Raw genomic sequence first — 12500 nt, 5'->3', positions numbered from 1 at the left:
GGCCTGGGCGCGCGGCCGGCGCGGCCGTGGCCTGGGCGCGGGCGCAGCGCGGCCGTGGCCTCGGCGCGGCCGTGGCCTGGGCGCGGGCGCGCAGCGCGGCCGGGGCGTGGGCGCGGGCGCGCGCGGCCGTGGCCTGGGCGCGGGCGCGCGCGGCCTGGGCGCGCGGCCGGCGCGGCCGTGGCCTGGGCGCGGGCGCAGCGCGGCCGGGGCCTGGGCGCGGGCGCGTGCGCCAGGCGCGCAGCGCGGCCGTGCCTGGGCGCGGGCGCGCGCGCCAGGGCGGCCGTGGCCAGGGCGCGCGCGCGGCCGTGGCCTGGGCGCGGGCGCGCGCGGCCGCGTGCGGCTGGGGCGCATGGGCGCGGCTTGGGGCGCGCATGGGCATGCCATGGCTTTGGCACGCTGGGCACCGTCTTGGCCGACCTTGGAGGCACTTGGCCAAGCATTGGAGGCCTTGGCTTGGCCTAGGCTTGGCCAAGTGTGAATGGGCTTGGCCTATTGCGAAGAGTCACGGCAAAGGTTCGACCGAAGCTCGCGGCGCCCCGGACGGAGCCGGGCCGCTCCCGCCTTTGCCGCGGCGCACGGGCGCCGCCGCCGTCCAGCCGTCGCGGCGGCCGCGCGCGGCACTTCGGCTTCCTCCGTCAGCCCTCCCGGGACGCGCATCCCGTGCGACCGGGACGCGTGTCCGGGCCGTTCCCGTTTGCAACGCTCCTCGGTACTTTGGAACGCTTGGGGTGGGCTTTGGGCGAATGCCCCGCTGGGGTGGTAGGGAGGGGGGGCGGCTGCTGCCGCGGCGGGCCTTCCGCTCCACTCCGCACAAGCCCGCCGCGAGTGCTGCGTGCCCGGCACCGTTCGTCCTCGAGGGATTCGGCCCGTCGGCTCGCTCGGATGGGCCATGCGCAGCGGGCCCACGACGGAGCCGGCACGCTCCTTCCGCTGGCGCGGCGCTCGGTCTACGCCTCCGGCCGGCCGTTGCGGCGGCTGTGCACGGCGCTTCGGATCGGTCGGCCCGTCGTCCCGTCCCTAACAAAGTTTTCGCGGCCGCGCGCGCGCGGAGTTGGATCGGCCTTACTTGGTCCGATCCTTCGCCCTCGCATGTTGCGTGGGCTCGGTCCCGTCCCGTTCGGTGAAATCTTTGTCCGCTCTGGTGCGTCCCTGTGGGTTCCTTTGTCGGTTTTGCGGGTTCGGCCGGGCCTTCCGTGCCGGCCCGTCGGCTCGCTCGGATGGGCCCCGCGGAGTTCGCCCACGACGGAGCCGGCACGCTCCTTCCGCTGGTGCGGCGCTCGGTCTACGCCTTCGGTCGGCCCTTGCGGCGGCCGTGCGTGGCGCTTCGGATCGGTCCGGCCCGTCTTCCCATCCCTCACGAAGTGTTCGCGGCCGCGCGCGCGCGGAGTTGGATCGGCCTTACTTGGTCCGATCCTTCGCCCTCGCATGTTGCGTGGGCTCGGTCCCGTCCCGTTCGGTGAAATCTTTGTCCGCTCTGGTGCGTCCCTGTGGGTTCCTTTGTCGGTTTTGCGGGTTCGGCCGGGCCTTCCGTGCCGGCCCGTCGGCTCGCTCGGATGGGCCCCGCGGAGTTCGCCCACGACGGAGCCGGCACGCTCCTTCCGCTGGTGCGGCGCTCGGTCTACGCCTTCGGTCGGCCCTTGCGGCGGCCGTGCGTGGCGCTTCGGATCGGTCCGGCCCGTCTTCCCATCCCTCACGAAGTGTTCGCGGCCGCGCGCGCGCGGAGTTGGATCGGCCTTACTTGGTCCGATCCGTCGCCCTCGCATGTCGCGTGGGCTCGGTCCCGTCCCGTTCGGTGAAATCTTTGTCCGCTCTGGTGCGTCCCTGTGGGTTCCTTTGTCGGTTTTGCGGGTTCGGCCGGGCCTTCCGTGCCGGCCCGTCGGCTCGCTCGGATGGGCCCCGCGGAGTTGGCCCACGACGGAGCCGGCACGCTCCTTCTGCTGGTGCGGCGCTCGGTCTACGCCTTCGGTCGGCCCTTGCGGCGGCCGTGCGCGGCGCTTCGGATCGGTCCGGCCCGTCTTCCCGTCCCTCACGAAGTGTTCGCGGCCGCGCGCGCGCGGAGTTGGATCGGCCTTACTTGGTCCGATCCTTCGCCCTCGCATGTTGCGTGGGCTCGGTCCCGTCCCGTTCGGTGAAATCTTTGTCCGCTCTGGTGCGTCCCTGTGGGTTGCTTTGTCGGTTTTGCGGGTTCGGCCGGGCCTTCCGCGCCGGCCCGTCGGCTCGCTCGGATGGGCCCCGCGGAGTTGGCCCACGACGGAGCCGGCACGCTCCTTCCGCTGGTGCGGCGCTCGGTCTACGCCTTCGGTCGGCCCTTGCGGCGGCCGTGCGCGGCGCTTCGGATCGGTCCGGCCCGTCTTCCCGTCCCTCACGAAGTGTTCGCGGCCGCGCGCGCGCGGAGTTGGATCGGCCTTACTTGGTCCGATCCGTCGCCCTCGCATGTTGCGTGGGCTCGGTCTTGTCCCGTTCGGTGAAATCTTTGGCCGCTTTGGTGCGTCCCTGTGGGTTCCTTTGTCAGTTTTGCGGGCTCGGTGCCGGGCCTTCCGCGCCGGTCCGTCGGCTCGCTCGGACGGACCGTGCGTAAGTGGTCCCCGACGGAGCCGGCACGCTCCTTCCGCTGGCGCGGCGCTCGGTCTATGCCTCCGGCCGGGCCTTGCGGCGGCCGTGCATGGCGCTTCGGTTCGGTCGGCCGGTCGTCCCGTCCCTCACGAAGTTCCTGCGGCCGCGCGTGCGTGGAGCGGGATCGGCCATACTTGGTCCGATCCGTCGCCCTCGCCTGTTGCGGGGGCTCGGTCCCGTCCCGTTCGGTGAAAGCTTTGCCCGCTCTGGTGCGTCCCCGTGGGTTCCTTTGTCGGTTTTGCGGCCTTGGCGGCGGGCCTTCCGTGTCGGCCCGTCGTCTCGCTCGGACGTGCCGCGCGCAGTTGGTCCCCGACGGAGCCGGCACGCTCTTCCTCTGGCGCGGCGCTCGGTCTATGCCTCCGGCCGGCCCATGCGGCGGCCGTGCGCGGCGCTTCGGATCGGTCGGCCCGTCGTCCCGTCCCTCACGAAGTTTTGCGCGACCGCTCTCCTTTGTCGCCGGTCCCCTGTTCGGGCTGACCGAGGCGTCCGTTCGCCCCCTGTCCCATCGCACGGGCCCCCGGCGCCTCCGCGGCGCCCCACCGAAAACTGTCACGACGCGCATCCAGCGCCGACGAGGTCGCAGGTTACGTGCGGCAGCCGGGGGGCTAGGCCGAGCGGCGGCGGGCCCGCCCGCGGACGGGCGCGGGGAGGAGCGCAGCCGGCATGCGGCGCGGAGCGGCGGCGGCATGCCGCCGGGCGGCCGACGGCTCAACCGTGCCCGAGTCCCGCGGGCACCGCATCGCCCGGCCGGCGCGAGCGCACGAGGGCGGGAGGCAACCGGGCGGCGCCCGCGGAACCGGATGCGACGGCCGGCGCCACACGGCCCCGACGGGTCCGCACCGAAAACCAGCATGGTGCGGATCGACCGCTGATGAGGTCAGAGGTTACGTGCGGCAGCCGGCCGGCTGGCCCGAGCGGCGGCCGGCACGCGACGCGGATCGAGCGGCCCCGACGGCTTGCCGCCGGGCGGCCGACGGCTAGGCCGTACCGGAGTCCCGCGGTCGTTCGGGCGAAGGGGCGCGTGCTGCGGGAAAGGCCTGCGGCGGCGAACCGTCCGCCCGGCCGGCCGAGCCTTCCGCGGCGGCGCGGCCGAGATGACCGAGCGAAGCCCCGGCGACGGGCGGCGCGCACGTGTCCGTGCGGCCGAGATGACCGAGCGAAGCCCGGGCGGCGCCCGCCGTGCGCCCTGCCGGATCGTGCCTTCCGCCGGCGCGCAACGCCGGTCCCGCATTCCGGCCGCGGGAAAGGCCTGCGCGGGCGAACCGTCCGCCCCGCCGGCCGAGCCTTCCGCGGCTGCGCGCACGTGTCCGTGCGGCCGAGATGACCGAGCGAAGCCCCGACGACGGGCGGCGCCCGCCGTGCGCCCCGGCGGATTGCGCGGCCCGCCGGCGCGCAACGCCGGGCCCACGTTCCGGCTGCGGGAAAGGCCTGCGGCGGCGAACCGTCCGCCCCGCCGGCCGAACCTTGCACGGCGGCGCGCACGTGTCCGTGCGGCAGGTATGACCGAGCAAGCTCCGGCGATGGGCGGCGCCCTCCGTGCGCCCCGCCGGATCGCGCTGGCCGGCGGCGCGGAACGCCGGACCCCCGATCCGCGTGCGAGCGGCGAGCGTCCGGGCGGGCCCCTTTCGCAACTTCCCTCGGTACTCTAAACACCCCTTGCCTCTCGGTCTTCCCCCCGACCCTCTCGGTATTGCTCGGATATGTGCATGCATCGTCCCTCGTTGCCTTCGGTTATCCTCCCCGGGGTGGGCTTTGCGCCGACGCGCCAACGGGGTGGTAGGGGGGCTGCAGCCGCGGCCGCCGCGTTTCGCCATCCGCGCGTGCGCCGCCGGATCCGAGTGGAGGTCGCGGGCGACTCGTCGATGCTTGTACTAGGGGCGCATGCCGGCAGCCCCCCGCGGGGTGCGGGACCCCCGATCGGCGTGCGAGGGACGGGCGTCCGGGCGGGCCCCGTTCCCAACTTCCCTCGGAACATTAAAACCCCCCGACCCCCTCGGTCTTCGCTCCGACCCTATCGCTATTGCTCGGATATGTGCATCCACCGTCCCTCGTTGCCTTCGGTTATCTACCCCAGGGTGGGCCTTGCGCCGATGCCCCGATGGGGTGGCAGGGGTGCGGCTGCCGCGGCCGGCGCGTTTCGGCATCCGCGCTTGGGGGCTCGGACCCGAGTGGAGGTCGCGGGCGGCTCGTCGATGCCTGCACCGGGAGCGCCCCGCGGAGCGCCGGACCCCCGATCGGCGTGCGATGGACGGGGGGAGGGGCGGGCCCGGTTTGCAAATTTCCTCGGTACTTTAAAATCTCACGGCCCTGTCGGTGCTCCCTCCGGCCCTATCGCCACTGCTCGGATATGCGCATCCACCGTCCCTCGTTGCCTTCGGTTATCTACCACGTGGTGGGCTTTGCGCCGATGCCCCGATGGGGTGGCAGGGGGGCACGCTCTAGCCCGTGCCACGGGGCACGGGCGCCGGGGCCGTACGGCCCTCGCGGCGGCCGTGAGCGGCACTTCGGCTTGCTTGGTCTGTCCTCCCGGGACGCGCGACCCGTGCGACTGGGACGCGCATCCCGTGCGACCGGGATGCGTGTCCGGGCCGTTCCCGTTTGCAACGCTCCTCGGTACTTTGGAACGCTTGGGGTGGGCTTTGGGCGGATGCCCCGCCGGGGTGGTAGGGAGGGGGGGCTGCTGCTGCCGCGGCGGGACTTCCGCTCCACTCCGCACAAGTCCGTCGCCTCGCGGCGGGCGTGCCCGGCACCGTTCGTCCCCGAGGGAGCCGGCACGCGCCCGCCGAGGCCCCGGCGCATGGGCGCCGCCGCCGGCCGTCCGCGCGGCGGCCGTGCGCCGGCTTCCTCCGTCGGCCCTCCCGGGATGCGCGACCCGTGCGACCGGGACGCGCATCCCGTGCGACCGGGACGCGTGTCCAGGCCGTTCCCATTTGCAACGCTCCTCGGTACTTTGGAACGCTTGGGGTGGGCTTTGGGCGGATGCCCCGCCGGGGTGGTAGGGAGGGGGGGCTGCTGCTGCCGCGGCGGGACTTCCGCTCCACTCTGCACAAGTCCGTCGCCTCGCGGCGGGCGTCCCCGGCACCGTTCGTCCCCGAGGGAGCCGGCCCGCGCCCGCCAAGGCCCCGGCGCATGGGCGCTGCCGCCGGCCGTCCGCGCGGCGGCCGTGCGCCGGCTTCCTCCGTCGGCCCTCCCGGGACGCGCGACCGGTGCGACCGGAACGCGCGACCGGTGCGACCGGGACGCGCATCCCGTGCGACCGGGACGCGTGTCCGGGCAGTTCCCGTTTGCAACGCTCCTCGGTACTTTGGAACGCTTGGGGTGGGCTTTGGGCGGATGCCCCGTCGGGGTGGTAGGGAGGGGGGGCTGGTGCCGCCGCGGCGGGCCTTCCGCCCCCCTCCGCACAAGTCCATTGCCCCGCGGCGGTCGTGCCCGGCACCGTTCGTCCCGGACGGAGCCGTCGCGCGCCCGACGACTTTCCGGCGCACGGGCGCCGCCACCGGCCGTCCGTGCGCGGCGGCCGTGCGCCACTTCGGCTTCGTCCGTCGGCCCTCCCGGGACGCGCGACCCGTGCAACCGGGACGCGCATCCCGTGCGACCGAGTCGCGTGTCCGGGCCGTTCCCGTTTGCAACGCTCCTCGGTACTTTGGAATGCTTGGGGTGGGCTTTGGGCGCATGCCCCGCCGGGGTGGTAGGGAGGGGGGGTCTGCTGCCGCCGCGGCGGGCCTTCCGCTCCACTCCGCACAGGACCGTTGCCTCGCGGCGGACTTGCCCGGCACATCTCGTCCCCGACGGAGCCGGCACGCGCCTGCCGACTTCCCGGCGCACGGGCGCTGCCTTCGGCCGTCCGTGCCCGGCGGCCGTGCACCACTTCGGCTCCCTCCATCGGCCCTCCCAGGAAGCGGGTCCCGGACGTTCGGGATGCGCACCCCGTGCGACCGGGACTCGCGTCCGGGCCGTTTCCGTGTGCAATGCTCCTCGATTCGTTGGAGCCCTTGGGGTGGGCCTTCGGAGGATGCCCCGCTGGGGAGGTAAGGGGGTGTGTCCTGCCTGGGCGGGCCTTCCGCCCGAGCCCGTCGGCCCGCGCGGATGGTCGTGTTGGAGGGCGTCTCTCGGCCCCGAGCCGCCACACCAAGCCTCGCACCTTGGCTCCTTGCGGACGCCTTAGAATTGAAGAAACGCGGGCCGAACGGGTAACGCCGGTTGTGTGCCGAGCACTTAGTAACCAAGGGAATCAAGGCAAGGGGAGGGCCTACTGGCTGCAGCTTGGCCCGACCCTTGGCTTGAATGAAACAACCAAACAATGCAAGTATTTGTGGAGGAAAGATTAAGGTTGATTCTATTCCCAAAATGAAGCTTACAAGCATAATCTAGTGGAACTATGATGGGTTCTCACTAGCCCAAGTCCTTAGAGAAACTCTAGGACCGAATACATAGGGACAAAGCCCTCCCAAGCCTAAGGCCGAAATACAAGAGACTACAATGTTCAATGATCTAAGCTTCCAAAAGATGTCCCTCCATGGCTTATTTATAGCCTTACAAGTCTTCATATGGATGCCCAAAGGGATGGCTAAGGCATGGCTTCATAGGGCCTAGGCATGGCCAAGGCCATGGTTGCTTGTGGCACAAGGCTGCACACTTGTCATGGTTGCTGCAGCAAGGTCTTTGGCATGGCTGTGGCATGGCTGTGGCATGGGCTGGCAGCATGGCTGGCAGGGCTGTCATGGCTGGCAGGAGGCATGGCTGGGCTGGCAGGGCACTGCTGCAGGGCTGGGCAGCAGGCTGGGCAAGGCCTTGGCAGTGGCAAGGCCTTGGCAGGCGGCTGGGGCAGCTGGCAGGTCGGCAGCAGGCTGGACAAGGCGCTGGGCACGGCAGCAGGGCTGCCAGAGGCTGGGCACAGGCTGGCAGGGCGCCTGGGCACAGGGCTGGGCTGGCAGGGGCGCTGAGGCGCTGTGGCAGGGTGCTGGGGCGCGGCAGGGGGCGGGCCAGGGCGCTGGCAGGGCGGCAGGGCGCTGGGGCGCGGCTGGCAGGCTGTGGCGCGCGGCATGGGCGCTCGGCAGGGGCGCTGGCGGGGCGCTGGCAGGGCGCTGGCGCGCGGCAGGGCGTGGCAGGGCGCGCGGCGGGGCGCGGCACGGGCGCCGAGGCGCGGCAGGGCGCGGGCAGCGGGCGCAGGCGGCGCGCGCAGGCCGCTGTCGGGCGGGCGCGCGTGGGCGCGCAGGCGGCGCGCGCAGGTGCCTGTCGGGCGCGCGTGGGCGCGTGCAGGCGGGCGCGGGTCGCGCGCTGTCGGGCGCGCCTGGGCGAGCGCGGGCGGGCGCGTGCGGCGAGGTTCGGCCGCACGCGAGGTTCGGGCGGCCGAACCTCGCCCGGTAGCGGGCGCGCGCTGTGCGGCGGCTGGCGAGGTTCGGGCGGCCGAACCTCGCCCGGTAGCGGGCGCGCGCGGGCGGGCGCGGCCAGCGCGCGGGCGGGCGCGCCCAGCGCGCGGGCGGGCGCGCCCAGCGCGCGGGCGGGCGTGGCCTGCGCGCGCGCGGCCAGGGCCTGGGCGCGCGCTGGCGCTGCCTGGGCGCGCGCAGGCGTGCATGGCCGTGGCCTGGGGGTGCACGGGCGCGTGCGGCGGGCGTGCACGGGCACGGCTTGTGTCTCGCGTGGGTGTGCCGTGCCTTTGGCATGCTTGGCCTTGTCTTGGCCGACCTTGGACATGCTTGGCCAAGCGTTAGGAGCCTTGGTTTGGCCAAGGCTTGGCTAAGTGCAAAGGAGGTTGGCCAAGGCTTGGCCAAGTGTGGAAAGGCTCGGCCAAGTGTGAATGGGCTTCGGCCAATGTTCTCCAAATGAAATAGTTGTCCCATACCTCGTTCTTGATCTTGGCATGACCTTCCATTGTCCTCCTCCGGGCCGGGATTCTCCATTGCTTGAGGGGCTCGGTGATGCGGCGGGCTTGGGTCCTCAACATTCCCCCTCCCTTGAAAATTATCCTTGTCCTCAAGGATCGAGTTCGGGCACCACCATCCTTTGTCGCCGTAGTCTCCCCATGAATCTCCTTCTCTTGGCCTTCTACCCCAATGAGCGACCACTTGATATTTCTTCCATTTCTTTTTAAATTTCTTCCAATCGAGGGGAGGCTTCTCATGGTTGCATGTGTGGAGCCACCCAAGTTGGCTCCCTCCTTTGCCATTGTAAAAATGTGCCATCACCTTCTTCATGTAGAGGAGCCGCAATGGATCATGTGCGAGGCCCTCAACCATGAGAATCCTTTTGCAAAAATTTAGTCCACCCCTTCGGTTGTATGGTGCAAGTGCAATATTTGGCGCCTCACATACTTCATGAATTCTTTGAGCCCAAATATCATACCTTGCCACTTCCCAAGTGATGTTCCATGTCAAGGCATTGAGCACTTCATAAGGGCTCTCCTTCATTCCTTTGACTTCTTCCTTTGGTTGGAACACAAGCTTGAACTCATAATGTTGCAGCATGGCTTGGAATTCCCGCTTGGGTTTGCCACCGGCTATTAGTGGGAAGGCTTGATCACCCACTAACGCTTCTGATTTGCTGCTGTTGCTCTCCGAGGTTGTAGTCAAGACTTTGGCCTCCTGTAATTCCACACTTTGGTGATCAAAAGATGGGGTTTGAAATGGTACCTTTGCTTGATCCACCGTCACACAAGATGCAGAATTTTCTGCTGCAGAATTTTCTGCAGCGGCTGAAATTGTGGGTGCCGAGTTGGGTTTGATCTTGGATGCCCATAGCTGGATGTTCTTGGCATGGCTTGCTGTTGCATCAATAGGGCTTCCTCCTCCTTCAGCCTTCAGCAAATTGGGCCCTTCCGCATCAGCCTCCTCTTGTGGCTTGTCATCTTCTCGGCATGCTGCAGAATTTGTTGCAGAAATTTCTGCAGCTGCCGAAGTGGTTGGTGCAGCAATTTCAGTCGCCAAATGTGCTATTTCCTTGGGCACCCCTTCCTCATTCTTGTCGCCATCATCCTCCAAGAGTGCTTGATCAGCCTCTTGCTGATTGGATGCTTCATCGGGTGTTTCATCATGCTCGATCATCCTTTGTTGTAGGTGCTCTTTGCTGAAATTTGGGAAGTCCAAGGTAGACTCCCTCTCTTGGGGCCGTGGTCCTCCCATAGCCTCCTCACCATGGTCAGCAACATTTGGCTCCTTTCTCTCCTCCATATCTTTTCTTGGGTCTCCAAGGTTTAGATCATGGGAAAGCTCCTTCTTGGGTTCTTTCATACTAGCATAGTTTGCCCCAAGCTTCATGCACTTTCGGGCCTCCTCTAACTCCCTTTTTATCATCATCAATTGGCCCTCTCTCCACCTTCTTTCTCCATAGCCATACTCCCCATGGCAGCTAGCATAGCTACTTGCTCCTTGAGCACTCCTATACTCTCCTCTTTTTTCTTCTTCTCTCCACCAACTCTCTTTCTTTTCTTCTCTTCTCTTTTCTTCTCTTCTCTTTTCTTCTCTTTTCTTTTCTTCTCTTTTCTTTTCTTCTCTTTTCCTTTCTTCTCGATCCTCCACTTGGCCCCGCCGAGAGGCGTGCGACCAATGTTCATTTCTCCTTACTTCTTTCTCCCCTTTTCTCTCTTCTTTTCTCCTTTTTTCTCTCATTCTCATATACTCATCTTTTCTCTCTCTCTCTTCCCTATCCCTTAGATTCTCTCTAATCTTAGCTAGGGTCACATTCGCCCTCTTCAAACATGCCTCACTCTCCTCCATAATGTTTACCATATTTACTCCAAAATAGAATTTGAATTTTTTAGAGTTGTAGGCGTTACCTCTTAGGAAGAAAACTTCCTAATGAAACTTCTCAACGAAAGCACCATTGTTGGAGGGCGTCTCTCGGCCCCGAGCCGCCACACCAAGCCTCGCACCTTGGCTCCTTGCGGACGCCTTAGAATTGAAGAAACGCGGGCCGAACGGGTAACGCCGGTTGTGTGCCGAGCACTTAGTAACCAAGGGAATCAAGGCAAGGGGAGGGCCTACTGGCTGCAGCTTGGCCCGACCCTTGGCTTGAATGAAACAACCAAATAATGCAAGTATTTGTGGAGGAAAGATTAAGGTTGATTCTATTCCCAAAATGAAGCTTACAAGCATAATCTAGTGGAACTATGATGGGTTCTCACTAGCCCAAGTCCTTAGAGAAACTCTAGGACAGAATACATAGGGACAAAGCCCTCCCAAGCCTAAGGCCGAAATACAAGAGACTACAATGTTCAATGATCTAAGCTTCCAAAAGATGTCCCTCCATGGCTTATTTATAGCCTTACAAGTCTTCATATGGATGCCCAAAGGGATGGCTAAGGCATGGCTTCATAGGGCCTAGGCATGGCCAAGGCCATGGTTGCTTGTGGCACAAGGCTGCACACTTGTCATGGTTGCTGCAGCAAGGTCTTTGGCATGGCTGTGGCATGGCTGTGGCATGGGCTGGCAGCATGGCTGGCAGGGCTGTCATGGCTGGTAGGAGGCATGGCTGGGCTGGCAGGGCACTGCTGCAGGGCTGGGCAGCAGGCTGGGCAAGGCCTTGGCAGTGGCAAGGCCTTGGCAGGCGGCTGGGGCAGCTGGCAGGTCGGCAGCAGGCTGGACAGGGCGCTGGGCACGGTAGCAGGGCGGCCAGAGGCTGGGCACAGGCTGGCAGGGCGCCTGGGCACAGGGCTGGGCCGGCAAGGGCGCTGGGGCGCTGTGGCAGGGCGCTGGGGCGCGGCAGGGGGCGTGCCAGGGCGCTGGCAGGGCGCCTGGGGGCTGTGGCAGGGCGGCAGGGTGGCTGGCAGGGCGCTGGGGCGCGGCTGGTAGGCTGTGGCGCGCGGCAGGGGCGCTGGCAGGGCGCTGGGCGCTCGGCAGGGGCGCTGGCAGGGCGCTGGCGCGCGGCGGGGCGCGGCACGGGCGCCGAGGCGCGGCAGGGCGCGGGCGGCGGGCGCAGGCGGCGCGCGCAGGCCGCTGTCGAGCGGGCGCGCGTGGGCGCGCGCAGGCGGGCGCAGGTCGCGCGCTGTCGGGCGCGCCTGGGCGAGCGCGGGCGGGCGCGTGCGGCGAGGTTCGGGCGGCCGAACCTCGCCCGGTAGCGGGCGCGCGCTGTGCGGCGGCTGGCGAGGTTCGGGCGGCCGAACCTCTCCCGGTAGCGGGCGCGCGCGGGCGGGCGCGCCCAGCGCGCGGGCGGGCGTGGCCTGCGCGCGCGCGGCCAGGGCCTGGGCGCGCGCGGCCAGGGCCTGGGCGCGTGCGGCCAGGGCTTGGGCGCGCGCTGGCGCTGCCTGGGCGCGCGCGGGCGCGCATCGCCGTGGCCTGGGGGCGCACGGGCGCGTGCGGCGGTCGTGCACGGGCACGGCTTGTGTCGCGCGTGGGTGTGCCGTGCCTTTGGCATGCTTGGCCTTGTCTTGGCCGACCTCGGACATGCTTGGCCAAGCGTTAGGAGCCTTGGTTTGGCCAAGGCTTGGCCAAGTGCAAAGGAGGTTGGCCAAGGCTTGGCCAAGTGTGGAAAGGCTCGGCCATGTGTGAATGGGCTTCGGCCAATGTTCTCCAAATGAAATAGTTGTCCCATACCTCGTTCTTGATCTTGGCATGACCTTCCATTGTCCTCCTCCGGGCCGGGATTCTCCATTGCTTGAGGGGCTCGGTGATGCGGCGGGCTTGGGTCCTCAACAGGTCGCGCCGCGCGGGCGGGCACGCCGCGCGTGCGCGGGGCTGTTGGCCGGAGCCGCGCAAGGACGGGCGCGCTGGGCCGATCGGCCGCTCGGGCGCGCGCTTCGTCCTGCTCCCGCGCCTAGGCGCGCGCGCGGCCGCGGCGTGGTCGCTCGGTTCTGCGCATGCGGCCCGCGCGGATGGGCGCGTCGCGCGGGCGGCCGGGCCGCGCGGGCGGGCGGGCCGTTGCCCGGGTTCGCGCAAGGACGGGCGCGCTAGGCC

Source organism: Phoenix dactylifera, chromosome 10 (genome assembly GCF_051530095.1).
Source record: "Phoenix dactylifera cultivar Ajwa chromosome 10, Ajwa_hap1_PhDact_Kaust_v1.1, whole genome shotgun sequence".
Classification (NCBI taxonomy): Eukaryota; Viridiplantae; Streptophyta; class Magnoliopsida; order Arecales; family Arecaceae; genus Phoenix; species Phoenix dactylifera.
Note: the sequence above shows the minus strand (reverse complement) of the source record.